A 13,371-nucleotide genomic window follows, 5' to 3' on the forward strand; every position below is an offset into this window, starting at 1 on the left:
TGATAGGCAGCCAAACTAGCTGAAAAATCAGTGACGTTCAGGTTCAGTGAGAGACTCTGTCTCAAGGGAATAAGGCAGAGATGGGAGAGGTAAGCCGACATCTTCCTCTGCCTTCATCATACATGCACATGGGCACACACTAGCACATTCATGTGCGTGCACTACACACAGCGCACACAGAGAGATAATTTTATTTTATATAAACATAGCTCTGTACCATTGGACTAGCACCTCTCCATTTCTCACCTCTTAGTCTCTAGAATCAACACTTTCAGGTTCCATGTAACTAAGTCCACACCGTGCTTGTACTTCTGTCTGGCTTGCTTTATTTAATGGAATACCCACCATGTAATTACAAAGAAGACAATCTTTTTTCTTTTTTCCAGTTTCATCTGGAAATGTGCATGTGTGTTGCATGTGACATATGCATGTTTGCATGTGTGGGGGCATGCACATGGATGCTTATTCATTTTGAAACCCAAGGTTTATGTCAGCATTCATTTTCAATTGTTCTTCCCCTTTGACACAGGGTCTCTCAATAAAAGTCCATAGCTATAGCTAATTTCAAAGCTAGTTTTCTGTGTGGATTCCGTCTCTACCTTCAGTGGTTAGAATTACAGGTGAACTGATATGCTCATCCAGCATTTCTAAGGATCCTGGGGTCCTTACACTTGTGTGCCAAGTACTTTAATCACTGAGTCATCTCCCCAGTCACAATTCTTTTTATTTGTTAAGAAGGTATAATATTTTGTTACACAGATACATCATATTTTCTTTAACCAGTCATTCATTGACGGAGACTCAGTTTGTTTTCATCTTGGCTGCTGTGGATAATGTTTCAATGAACACACATGAACACACACACAATGTAGTGTTGACATATCTTCTGGGTTTATGCTCATAAGAGTTGCTCCTCATGTGTCAATCTCTGGGTGCTAGGGATTATAGGCAAGAGCCACTCCTGTGCTGGACTGATTTTATTTCCCATCTCTTGTGCACAGGCACTTCCTCCCTCTCCATCCTTGCCAATGCTTCTCACTTTTGCTATTGAGATAATAGCCATTGTAACTAGAGCGACAATGTATCTCTGTACAGTTGTAATTTACATTCCTCTGACAGCTCGTGCTGTTGAATTTTTTCATATTTCTACTGGTCATTTTGATATATTCTTTATAGGAATAGCCATTTGGGTCCTTTGGCCACTTTTAAATTGCTCTATTTGTTTTCTTGCTATTGAGTTGGTTCCTTACATGTTTTGAACATTGGCCTCTTTCCAGATCTGTTTTGCAAACACTCTCTCTTTGTGAAAGAGTGTTGCCTGGCTCTGTTGATTGTTTCCCTCGCTGTAGGAAGCTTTTTAGTTTGATGCAATTCCACTTGTCTATTTTTTGCTTTTGTTGCGTATACTTTTGTGGGCATATTAAATTGCCTGGGCATTGATGCACTTTAGCCTGAATTCCAGCAAGTTCCAAAAGCATCCATTAGGTTTCACATATGCATGAGCAAACAGTGCTTAAAATGCCCTAACCAGAAATACTTGTTCCAAGGATGGTTGCCCCAAGTAGATTTTGTTATTTTACAAGGCAGAATGAACAGAAAGGCATTTAAGTTCCTTTCAACTAATACTTCCTTATTCTTATTTCTCTGCATTCTGACTTGTCTTTCAGAAGTCTTTGTTTCCTGCCTTTTCTATAGTTGATCTCGGTTCCATCCCACACACTGAGCCATCAGCCACACCAACCCAGCCCTTTCTTGCCATTCGACTTTGGGGTTCTTCTGCAATCTCAGTTCTTCTTCACTGCTAACATTCTGACTCTCCTGACTTATAAGAAATGTGATTATTTCCCCCCCAGGTCATAATGTAAACACAACAGCTCCCAAGAGTAAAGCCCTCCCTGGAGTCTTTGGTCTGGACAATGCCATGGAGCTACCTTACAGATGTTCATGGTGCAGATGCATCAGTGCCCACAGGCTCCTCCTCCCAACTCTAAGAACAAGGATCTCCTATGCCCTCATTTGCATTAATAGATGTTACAGATGTGCATTGGCCTATAGAAGGTCAACGAGCTAAAGCGAGGCTGAACTGTGTGTGGAGATTCTCTAATTCACCTGCAAAGCTTTCTGCTTTGTTTTGTTTTGTTTTCGGAGTACTGGGGACTGAACTCAGAGCCTCACACATGCTAGATAAGAACTCTACCACATGAGCTACAGCCCCAGCCTACTTACATGTCCTGTACCTCCACTCATTTTACCAAGGAGAAATTACTTCTAATATTCATCTGACGGAAATTGTTTTCATTATGGTTCTGTTGCTGTGGAAAGACACCATGACAAAGACAACTTATAAAAGAAAGTCTTTCATTGGACCTTCCGTACAGTTTCATGGCGAGCATGGCAACAGTCAGGCAGGCATGGTGCAGGAGCAATAGCTGAGAGCATACATGTTCAGAAAAAAAAAAACAACCAACCACAAAAAGAGAGAGAAGTAACTGAAATAGAGTGGACTTTTGAGACCTCAAAGCCCACCCCCAGTGACACATCTCCTCCTGCAAGGAAGGCCGCCGTACCTCCTAACCCTTACCAAACAGTTTCACCAGTTAGGAACAAGCATTCAAACATATGCGCCTATGGGAGCTATTCTCATCAATACCATCACAGAAATTAACATAGCCTTCGATGCTGATTGGAAATATAGTTGAAGATGTGTGTAAGAGCCTTGTCTGGTCCACAACACACACACATAAATTTTATTGTTTTTATTTTTAATTATCTGGAGCTGGAGGTACAAACACCTATGAGCTGCCCGATATGGGTGCTGGGAACTAAACTCGGTTATTATGCACCGCTCTTAACTACTGAGCCACCTCTCCAGTCCCATATTCAAACTTCAGATAGAGTTCTCTAGAAACCCCAGGCCACTCCTTTAAATAAGCAGTCTCAGTTAGAGTGTTCTAGACATTAACTGCTACTTATTTATTCATTAAACTGCACACACCATATACACACATATCACACACACACATAAAACACACACACGTATACACACACTTCATTAACACACATATTTAAAAGCTGCCTTTCTTGCCTCCAGAAGAGATCTGCTGAATCAGAAATTCTGGAAATGGAAGCTAAGATTCAGCATTCAACCAAGTCCTGTGGATCATTCAGGCCTTTCCTAACAGACTTTTGTATTGAGGACTCTACTGGACAGATCAAGATTAGGTCAGGGAGTCTGTCCTGAAACCCTGCCTCTCTCCATCCCCCCACCCTCACTCCCCATTCCCACTCCCCACCCCCCATTCTCCATCCCCACTCCCCACCCCCATTCTCTATCCCCACCCCCACCCACCCTCACTCCCCATCCTCATTCTGCACCCCCCCCACTTCCTACCCCTCTTTCTACCCATGCTCTGGAAAAGTACAAACAAGCCAAGAAAAGAACCAAGCAGCAGCACTCTACTTTCCTCCAAGACTAGAGCTGTGTCAGCTATGGGAAGCAGAGAGCTGAGGCAGATCCCAGCCCTCACCTGGAGGGTCGCACCCCTGCGGCACACCACCACCGAAGAGACGGCCCCTGTCCAGTTACTCAGCACTGATGCAGGTTGTGTGCAGTTTTGCTGCAAATGTTTTTTCTAGGAGAAAAAGGAACATTAACCATGGACAGGAGGAGTGTTTGGGCACTTGAAATGTAACTGCCTGGAAACCATGGCCATTCTGTGCCATCAGATGGATTCCAAGCAAGCTTTTATCAGGATAACTCAATTCTGCATGCTTACCATACAAATTATGTGCTTTTCTTTGAAATGTGTATCTTAGAGTGCAGTAAAATCATATTATCCCCCCAAAATAGGATAATGGACTAAAATGAGGGCTATAAACGAATCCCCATGGAAATTACTTGAGTGGTTAAGTTGAGGACCACGGACTGTTCAACAGGGTTGCACACCTGAGATGAAAACCATGGCAAGCAAAGGAAGGGGACCGGGGTTTCACAAAACATACGCATTAATATTTATACAGAGGAAGCCCCTAGAAGTAGGGCAGTTTCTCACTTAAATAATTCCTTAACTTGGATGGGAACAGTGATGGAGGGCAGGCTTCATCTGTTTATATATTGTTCCTCCCAATTAATGAAGTAAAGAAGTTCACCAATAAACTCTGAGTCCTGATAAACAACAAATTTTTATGCTTAGATGCCGGGGGGGGTGTCTCTAAAATTAAATAAAACGATAAGAAGGAATTATTAGTTGATCCTTTCATGGGGTCAGAGTTCAACAATGTATTTAATGTAGCAAGCTTTGCCAAGTTGGCTTTATAGTACCGCAAATACTTAAATTGGTAAGCAAGAGTCTCGTTAGGAGTCTGAGATGAAGATTTGTCCCATGAGTAGCCTCTGTGAGGGAAAGAGGACCAGAGAGGGCTGTGAAATAACCTGGCGATGCACCGAGGAAACAGGACAACTGCACAGAGCCTAGGTCTCCCAGGGGTAGCCCAGCATTTGCTGCCGCCTGATTTGCTTTGCTTTCTGGCATGAAGAACACACAGGGCTTACATGACACTCGGAAGATCAGGTAGGCCACCTGAGGATCTGCAGCCAGGGTCAGGGACAAGGACAAAGGACCCTCATCTCTCTGCCGCTTGACCTTGGAAAAGCCTGACTCCTTCAGTGTTCCAGGTTTCACTCACAGCCAGTGCTGGGAAACTGTCTCCCTGCCCAAGCATTCCAGACATACTTGACTAGCAGAAGCAAGAGAAGGAGGGATGCTCTTTGAGGTGAGTTCTGTTCCTCTATCCATGTGACCTTCAACACAGACATAGGAAGGTCTGACACTGTCTAGGTCCACAAGCTATTACCCAACAGTGCCTCACCAGAGAAACTGGGTGACCCAATGATTAGGCCATGGGCACCACGAAAGAGACAGTCCTGACACCCAGATACCTTGGTAATTGAACTACTTTGAGATCCATTCCAAGCCAGGATTTTTAACTAGTCTGGCCCATGAGTATGTGCCCAAAGTGATGTATATATAGGATGACCCAGGAGCGTCCATTTTCAGACTAGATAGAATGTTTTTATTATGCTTATTCAGTGTGTGTGTGTGTGTGTGTGTGTGTGTGTGTGTGTGTGTGTCCGTCCTTGGGTGAGCTCATGCATGCAACAGGGACATGTTAAGGTCAGAGAACAGCTTCCAGAAGTTGGTTCTCTCCTCCCAGCCTGTAGGTCCTGAGGAACTGAAACTCAGGTACCCACTGAGCCATCTTTCAGACCTTCAGAGAGAATCTTGGCCCCAGGCTTTCTTGCCATCTGTTTATGGGCACTTTCCTGCCTGGATGGAGAGCTAATTAGGGAAATTAATTAAGGCTCTGCATACTCAGCAGTGACTCAGCTGGAAGGCTTTCTAATATGCCTGTCCCCAGGCTGTACTCTTGGGGGGTTTTAATTCAGCCACTTTACTGCGTGCCTGGGAATCTGCATTTTTAACAAAGTCCTTTGCAGTCAACCCAAGTGGACAGGCCTCCTCGCCCACTCGGTGAGCCTACATGGAGTCCTTAACTGCACCCCCTGAGCCACCCTGGCCCTGAGGCCTGCTCTAGTCACAACCCCCTCCAATGTCACTGTCTCCCGGGCCTGCAGTTCCATAGTGGAAATCCATGCTCGAGATCAGGTTAATTCTCTTTCCAACTCTCAAAACACAACGGATTCGTCTCCCTTCCTTTTGGGGGCAATACAATTTGCTTGCCTCAGGGAACCCAGACTTATAAAACACAAAGGCCTATTTACAAAATTTCATCAAGACAGCAACTTCCTCAGCCTGGAGACATAAAACGTACGCCTCAGCTGGGGCCCTTGCATTGCTGCTAATGGAAACTCGATCAAGAATAAGATGACTTGGCCTGCGTAAGCGGAAGGGCCGGGCCAGGCCAGGCTGGGTTCAACTCCTTTCCCTCTGTTTTCTGCTCCCTTTAGGTTCTTTATTCCGTTGCACAAACGGCATTCAGCCACACATACACACAAAAGCAGGCAGACAGGTGGGCCCAGCACCCAAGTGAGAGAACTCTAAGATTCTCCCTGACTAGATCCTTTCAGGGGTGTGCTGTGTTAGTCAAATAAATGGCCGCAATACATACGGACTTAAATGACAGCCATGCCTCTCTCACAGTACTAGAGTACAGACACCTACGTCAAGACATTGGCAGGTTTGGCTTCTCTCAAGGCCTCTCTCCATGGCCTCTGAATGTCTCTCTGAATCCTACATGGTTTCTATTTCCTGTGTACATGTGCACCCCAGGATGACCTCTCTGTCTCCAAATGCCTTTTTTTCTCCAGGACTCCACAGACCTTGCACTGGGGTTTGGGGAGTGGCTGTTCTAACTGTCTCTGCTTTATCTAATTATCTCTTTAAAGTGTCCACCTCCAAACACGATCACTCCCTGAGGTACTGGGAATCGAGGCTTCTACAGATAAGGTCGAAAGGAAGAGGGCGTAATTTAGTCCATAGTACACACACACACACACACACACACACACACACACACACACACACCTTGCAACACAGCTGAATCAAGGATGTTGGTTCAGCAACACGGGAAAATGTGCTGTGAGATTTAATCCCACCTGAAGCTAAGCGGCAGTTAAGAGTCTGCCAATAACAAAACGGGCTGGAGGCGGTCACAGGCCACGTCAGGATGGGATGTGGGGTAGTTACATGACAATGAAGACGCCTACCAGTGGGAACTGACAGGAAATCTCTGGAAAGTAGAAACATGAGTGTAAGCCGGGATCTGTGACCACGGGTGAAAGCGCTGTGAGAATCAAGGGAAATGGCAGGGCCTCCACCAAACAAAAAAAGGCTGACCTGAACTTCCTCTTCCAAGTTCAGTCTTGAAGTCCATTCTAGGTAACAATCACTTGGAGCTTCAAGTTTAATTGTACCACTCCTTAGATAAATTAGTAGCCATTAAAAAACAAACAGATATTACTCACCGTAGTTTGACTGACCCCCCCCCCCCCCGCCCCAAATGCAATGGTGAAATATATTCGTCCTTACAAAAGAACTCAAAACCTCTAAGGAGCGATTACTTGTGAGGGAGCTGACCTTGAGCATGTATTAATGCCATTATGGGACTAGGTTAGCTATTACAAGAGTGGACTCCCAATAAAGGCCAAGTCCACCCGCTGTGTGTGTGCGCGCGCGCGTGTGTGTGCATGTGTATGCGTGTGTATGTTCTGATGCAATGTGAAGGCCCCACCAGAAACTGTCGCATCAGCTGAAGACAAAGGCAGTGCACTCGAAGGGAAGCCACCCGCCTGTTTGTTCGCGTGAAAAGCATTCTGAAGCAGAACAGAGAGAATCAAAGTAGTTTTCGCCTGAAAAATAGCAAAGTACTCATCTACATGCTTCTCCTGCGAAGAAAATGGACCCACATTATCTTCAAGAAAATATCTCTTCAAAAGAAGAGAGGGAGCCGGTTAAGCGTAGAGACACAAAAGGGCCTGATTCTTTCCAAAGCAAACGACGGGGGGCGGGGTGGGGAGGGGATGAAATCAGCACTCAGGAGAGACCAGTTTGACATAAAACCAAGCTAGAGCAGGGAACAGTTAAGAACAATTAGTGCAGCTCCAGGGGATGCTGGGGAAAACATAGGCACCCCAACTCACATTAGGTCATCCTTACAGTGGTCAGGGGCACCGCTGTTTCCACTGCAGAAAACCAAGATGGGGGAGGGTGAGGAAATAAACCACAGATGAAAGGGGCTTCCTGTGTGTCCTTGAGGAGACAAGGGATGAACGGTGCCTCTTACTCCACTGGGCATCTGTTGCCTCTAACGTGCTGACCTCCAACATAGATTAATGCCGTCGTCTTGGGAATGAGTTGGCTATCACAGAGGTGGGCTCCTGTATAAGGCCATATTATCTTCAAGAAAACATCTTCTCAAAACAGAGAGGGAGCTCTGTGGAGCACAGATTGTAGCAGTCAGCTGGCCTGAGGATAAGATGTCTTCCCAGGGGTCAACAGAAAGGAGAGCCACAGAAGAGCAAATCAGGGGTGCCCTTCCTGCCTAGACCCAGATGAGACGTCCCTTCCTGAAGCCAGCTGAATTCAGGGGTGTGCATTCCCTGCCACAGGAACACTTCCAATGGAGTCAATGGAGTTTGGAAAGCCGGGTTTTCACAGCTACCTTCTAGCTGGTCAACTCAACGACCCAATGTCATTCTTGGTTGGAATGCTTTGGGTTACAAACTGTACTCTGCACTACTAGGTCTTTGAACAATAAGGATATTTATTCCTCATACTTATCAGAAGCAGGGCAAACCCACACCCATTCAAGTCAATGATCTTCAGAAGACAAGTTCAAACCCAGGAAGAGGGTCACGCCATTTCTTCCTGTGTCTGTGCTTTCCCTTGCAGTGAAGACTGGTTTCCAGAAGCCTCATGGCTCACTTCCTAAGCCTCACTAGAGAATAGGGTGTGGACTCCATGGTGACTCTTCCTTGAACAGCAAGAGTCTCTGCATCCCTCCTCACTCTATAGCTGCTGCCCCACAAGAGAGACAGCTCCTTCCAAAACTGTCCTGTCATTAAGAAACCTCTGTGGAACTAGCTCAGCAGCCAAGTATATGCTTAACATTAAATTAAAAGAAAAATCCTCTCCTGGGATCATTTCCACTTTTTAAGACTAGTCTTTCTAAGACAAAATTCTATGTGAAGCACTGGATCTCAGCAGTCCTAATGATGCAACCCTTTAATATAGGTCCTCGTGTTGTGCTGACCCCCAACCATAAAATTATCTTTGTTGCTACTTCATAACTGTAATTTTGCTACTGTTATGAACTGTAATGTAAATATCTGATATGCAGGATTGAGGACCACTGGCTGTAAAGGATGACTTGACCAAGAACTCTACAGGCTGAAGCCCCCATGCCATTACATGATTTACTCATTAATCCTCCTAATTCTCCACCCAAATGCAGCACAAGTTTGAAGGTTTCCTGAGCTTTAACCATGCTAAAATATTGGCGCTCTATTTTCCAATATGTTGCTATATGAACATATGTTATATGTCCAATGTGTGAAGTGCCCTCCCTGGGCTCAAGTGTTTGAATACTTGGTTCCAAGCTGGTGGCACTGTTTTGGAAGGTTGTGGAAACTTTGGGAGCTGTGACCCAGCTGGCAGGAGTCCCTAGGGACAAGTCTGGAAGGTTCTACCTACTTCTGGTCCCAGGTTGAGTTCTTTGCTTCCAGTCTCCTGCAATAACTTGACCCATCACCTCAAGCTTCCATAGCCATAGACTGAGCCATACCCATGGCCACGGTGGACTGAAATCTGGAGCCACGAGCTGAAGTAACCAACACTCCCTTGAACAACTTCTGCCAGGCATTGTCATGGAAACATGGAAAATATTTCATGCGCTGTCATTGCCTGTGATGAACGTCATGACTAAAAACAACTTGGGAAAGACAGCCTTTGTTTGGCTCACAGGTCATGCTCTATCGCTGTGCGAAGCCAGGGCAGAGCTGAAGGCTGGAGCAGGTGAAGAACACTGTCTTCTGGCTTGCTCCTCATGGCTTGCCCAGCTTGCTTTCCTATGTAACTCAGGACCACTTGCCCAAGGGTGGCTCTACACACAGTGGGCTGAAGCCTCCCACATCAATTATTAATGAAGAAAATGTCCCACAGACCTGCTTACAGGCCAATCCCACGGAGGCATTTTCTCATATCATTCCCTCTTTCTACCTTTATAAAAAAAGAAAAAAGAAAAAGAAAAAGAAAAAAAAGAAAGAAAAAAAAAGTCTTCTTTAAATCAATTCACCTTTGGGGGGCCATATAAATCCAGGTTAAAGGAAATGCTTTATTGCTGTCTTAAATAGAAAATCACAGGTTCCCAAGGACAGTCATCACAATCAGAAAGATGTGTGACTAAAAGTGACTCCTGGGACAATAGATTTTCCTAGACTCATCCCCTGGAAACATCTCTCACAGAAATAGTGGTAGATGAACGGCAGAAACGCTACCCTAAGATAGGCCCGTTTCTCCCCCTACAGTGTGAGTTACGATAAAGTACACTGGCCAGAAATCCTTATTGTAAGGATGGTTGCTCCCAGCTCATTTTTTCCCCAACTTACCAGAAAGAGCATTAGGAAGGTTTATATAACAGAGCTGAGTTTGCTTCAACTAACTCAGAATGCCTTCTTATTCCCATTCCTCTCTATTCCGACCTCTTTGTCGGTCTTTATTTATTTCCCACCCCTTCAGTTGACCTCAGCTCCACTGTATACACACAACAGCAGCCTCCTTCACCTGTTCAGCTTTGGGGGTTTCCTCGATACTGTTGCGGCTACCCTCTCCTTATCTGTGATGGACAGGACCTGTGATGATTCTACAACAAACTGTAGACACGGAGCAGCCAAAGATCTGTGAGTGGGTTCTGCAGTCCGGCTAACAGCATAGTCGAGCTGCTTAGCAGGAGTTCCTCATCATTAATCAGTTCACCTTCCCCTCAATCTAATAAGCAATAAATTTCAAGACCTTCAGAAGTCTGTATCAAAATCAACACAAGTTAGATTTGCCTAAGCCTAAGGTTAAGACCCTCAATATCATTTATGGAAGGTTGGGATGCCTATGTGATATTTCTAACTCATCTACAATGTATCTCTTGAATTTCACCTATTTCACCACTAAAATACTATTTACATGGTACAATGGCATCCTACTTTTGACTGAAGAGGGATCCCTTGCCCTTCCAGGCAAGTAGAAATGAAGAGATAATTTAATATTGAAGAAAATAAAAAGAAGTGGTGTTTCGTGAATTAGGGCGTTGAATATCAAAGTACTACCTTTTGCTTTACGGTAATTAAGTTGTGGTGAGCAGAGAAAGGGCAGAGATGCCAGCATTGTGGGATAACCTCTGAAGGATCCTTCATCATGGTGCAAAGTAACCATGGATGTTGATTCTGTTCATTACAGCTTGCCCTCTCTGAGCATGTAAACATTTACATTAGAGAGGGCATTTATCAAATACCATCATAGATCAATTCTCTTGAAGACGAGAAGTCGGGCATGGGCAGGTAGTACTTCTCATGCACAGAGCAGAGCCTCGGGGAAGTAGAGCAAACTTATAGCCTTTGAGTGAGGAAAACAATTCAATTACCATTGCTGCTGCCGCTGTCACTGTGTCACAAAGGCCCCAGGAGATACGATTCCAAAGCCAGCTCAGGTGTCTCCAAACTACATCCTTCCCTTGGACTCTCACCCTGGAACAGCTTCACTACCCAACTCGAAAAACCTTGGCATCTGCTTCAGCATCCTCCACAGCCAATCACCGCAGCCTCCCCCAACACCTCCCGGAGCCCTCCCTTGCTCTTCGCCTACTGCGGTTGCCGTAAGCATCTCTCCTTCACATTGCCGTCAGAATTTTTCCTCAATTCTCACAGCCTGTAGTTGGGGCAGAACCCTGTAACAAAATGAAAGCTTTGCTGTGTAAGGTCAGTCCACGGGACTCTGGCTTGGGAGAACCTGCCTGGGTGGGAATCCCAATAATTCACTTCCAGGCCGAGGCTCTAAGTCTGTGGTAGAGTGGTTGCTGCCTGGCATGTGGAAAGCCCTAGATTTCATTCCCTGCACTGGCAAAGAAAAGAAGTGGGGCGAGGTGGCTGCTTAGAACTCTGACTTATATACTACTCTCAACAAAGAATATAAATATGGAGGAAAAACAGTATGAAAGAGATTCAGGCTTCCGAAAGCTGGAAACAGTGGCAAAGGCAAGATGATGGAGAAAAGGAGGTAGGTTTATCACTCTCTCTGGTGCAGCCTCTGGGCCTGTCCTCCTGAAGAATTGATGGCCTGTGTTTACTCAGCAAACGGAAATCTAAAGAGAGGATACCCCAGCTTTCATGCATCTTTAGCCTAAAAACGTTGACACCAAGAGGCATATTTTGGGGTATCACTCTGGTTAACATCACCCTTCTAACAGTGTTTTCATCGGTCTCATTGCTTACAGCATGGGGTGCCTTCCCGGCCCAATGGTCTGCTAGCTGCCCAAATGAGATTTCAGAAAGCAATGCTGACTCCTCAACCCTGCTGTCTTCGTCACCTAGTCTACTGCTGTGAAGAGACGCCATGACCATAACAACTCTTATGAAAGAAAGCATTTAATTGGGGGCCGGCTTACAGTTTCAGATGTTGGTTCATTATCATCATGGTGGGAAGCATGGTGGCATGCAGGCAGGTGCTGGAGCAGTCCCTGAGGGAGGGGGCTTAGGCTTGGTTTGGACTTTTGAAACCTCCAAGCCCACCCCCAGTGACTCTCTTCCTCTAACAAGTCCACACTTACTCCTACAAGGCCACACCTCCTAATGGGTTTGTATTTCTACCGGAATGGAGAGTGGAAGACTGTTGGCTGCTCCCCATCCTCGACAACACTTGACAGGCCAGTCTTGTTAATTTTTGCAATTCTGTTGGGTGGGTAGTATTATTTCATTGTGGGTTTACTGTGCATTTTCAGTTGACACAGAATGTTTCTCAAATGCCTTTTAGCCATTTGGCCATCCTTACATGAGGATCGTTTCCTATCTTTTAGGAAATGGGCTCTCTATCCCTTTCATTCCCAGGAGTCTTCTCTAGATATGATCGTTTGCTTCTGAAAGAATTACAAGTTTCTTCTCCCTGTTCGCAGTTTGCCATTTTGTGTCTTTTTTTCTTTCTGTTTTTTGCTTGTTTGTTCTTGTCATTTTCTTGGTTATATATATTAAATAAATGATAGACTATGAGGACTTTTGAAATTGGACTGAATGCAGTTTTCCATTATGATATGGTTATAAGCCTATGGGAACCAGGGAGTGAACTGTGGTTGTTTCAGTAAGAATATTCCCTATACGCTTATAAATTTGAATGCTTATTTTTCCAGGGAGTGGCACTATTTGAAAAGGTCTCTCTACATCTTTCTGGATGTCCTCAAACTCCCAGAGATCCACCTGCCCCTGCCTCCCAAGTGCTAAGCTTAAAAGTGTGTGCCAGCATGCCTTTTCCTGTCTCAGCGATGTCTTTTGATGTACAGAAATCCTAAGTTTCAATGAAGTACAATGGAATTAAGAATTTCAACACATGAATTTGGTGGAGATAATTTATATATTGTGAAAACCTAACAGAAACCCTAATTAATAAATTAACAAACCACTTCTCCATCTGCTAGCCCAATTTGCCTGTCTTTAAACATGGAAAGGTAAGTATAACAGATTGCAAAAGGGTAAATGCTGTAGTTCTTTTCATTAAGACCCTCATACTTCATGCCCATGTTCATAATTATCCCTCCTACCTAATAAAAAATGGCTTTCCAGTCCTGAGAGATGTCAAAGTAGGTAAAGGTGCTTAT

Source organism: Myodes glareolus, chromosome 11 (genome assembly GCF_982192425.1).
Source record: "Myodes glareolus chromosome 11, mMyoGla1.1, whole genome shotgun sequence".
Classification (NCBI taxonomy): domain Eukaryota; kingdom Metazoa; phylum Chordata; class Mammalia; order Rodentia; family Cricetidae; genus Myodes; species Myodes glareolus.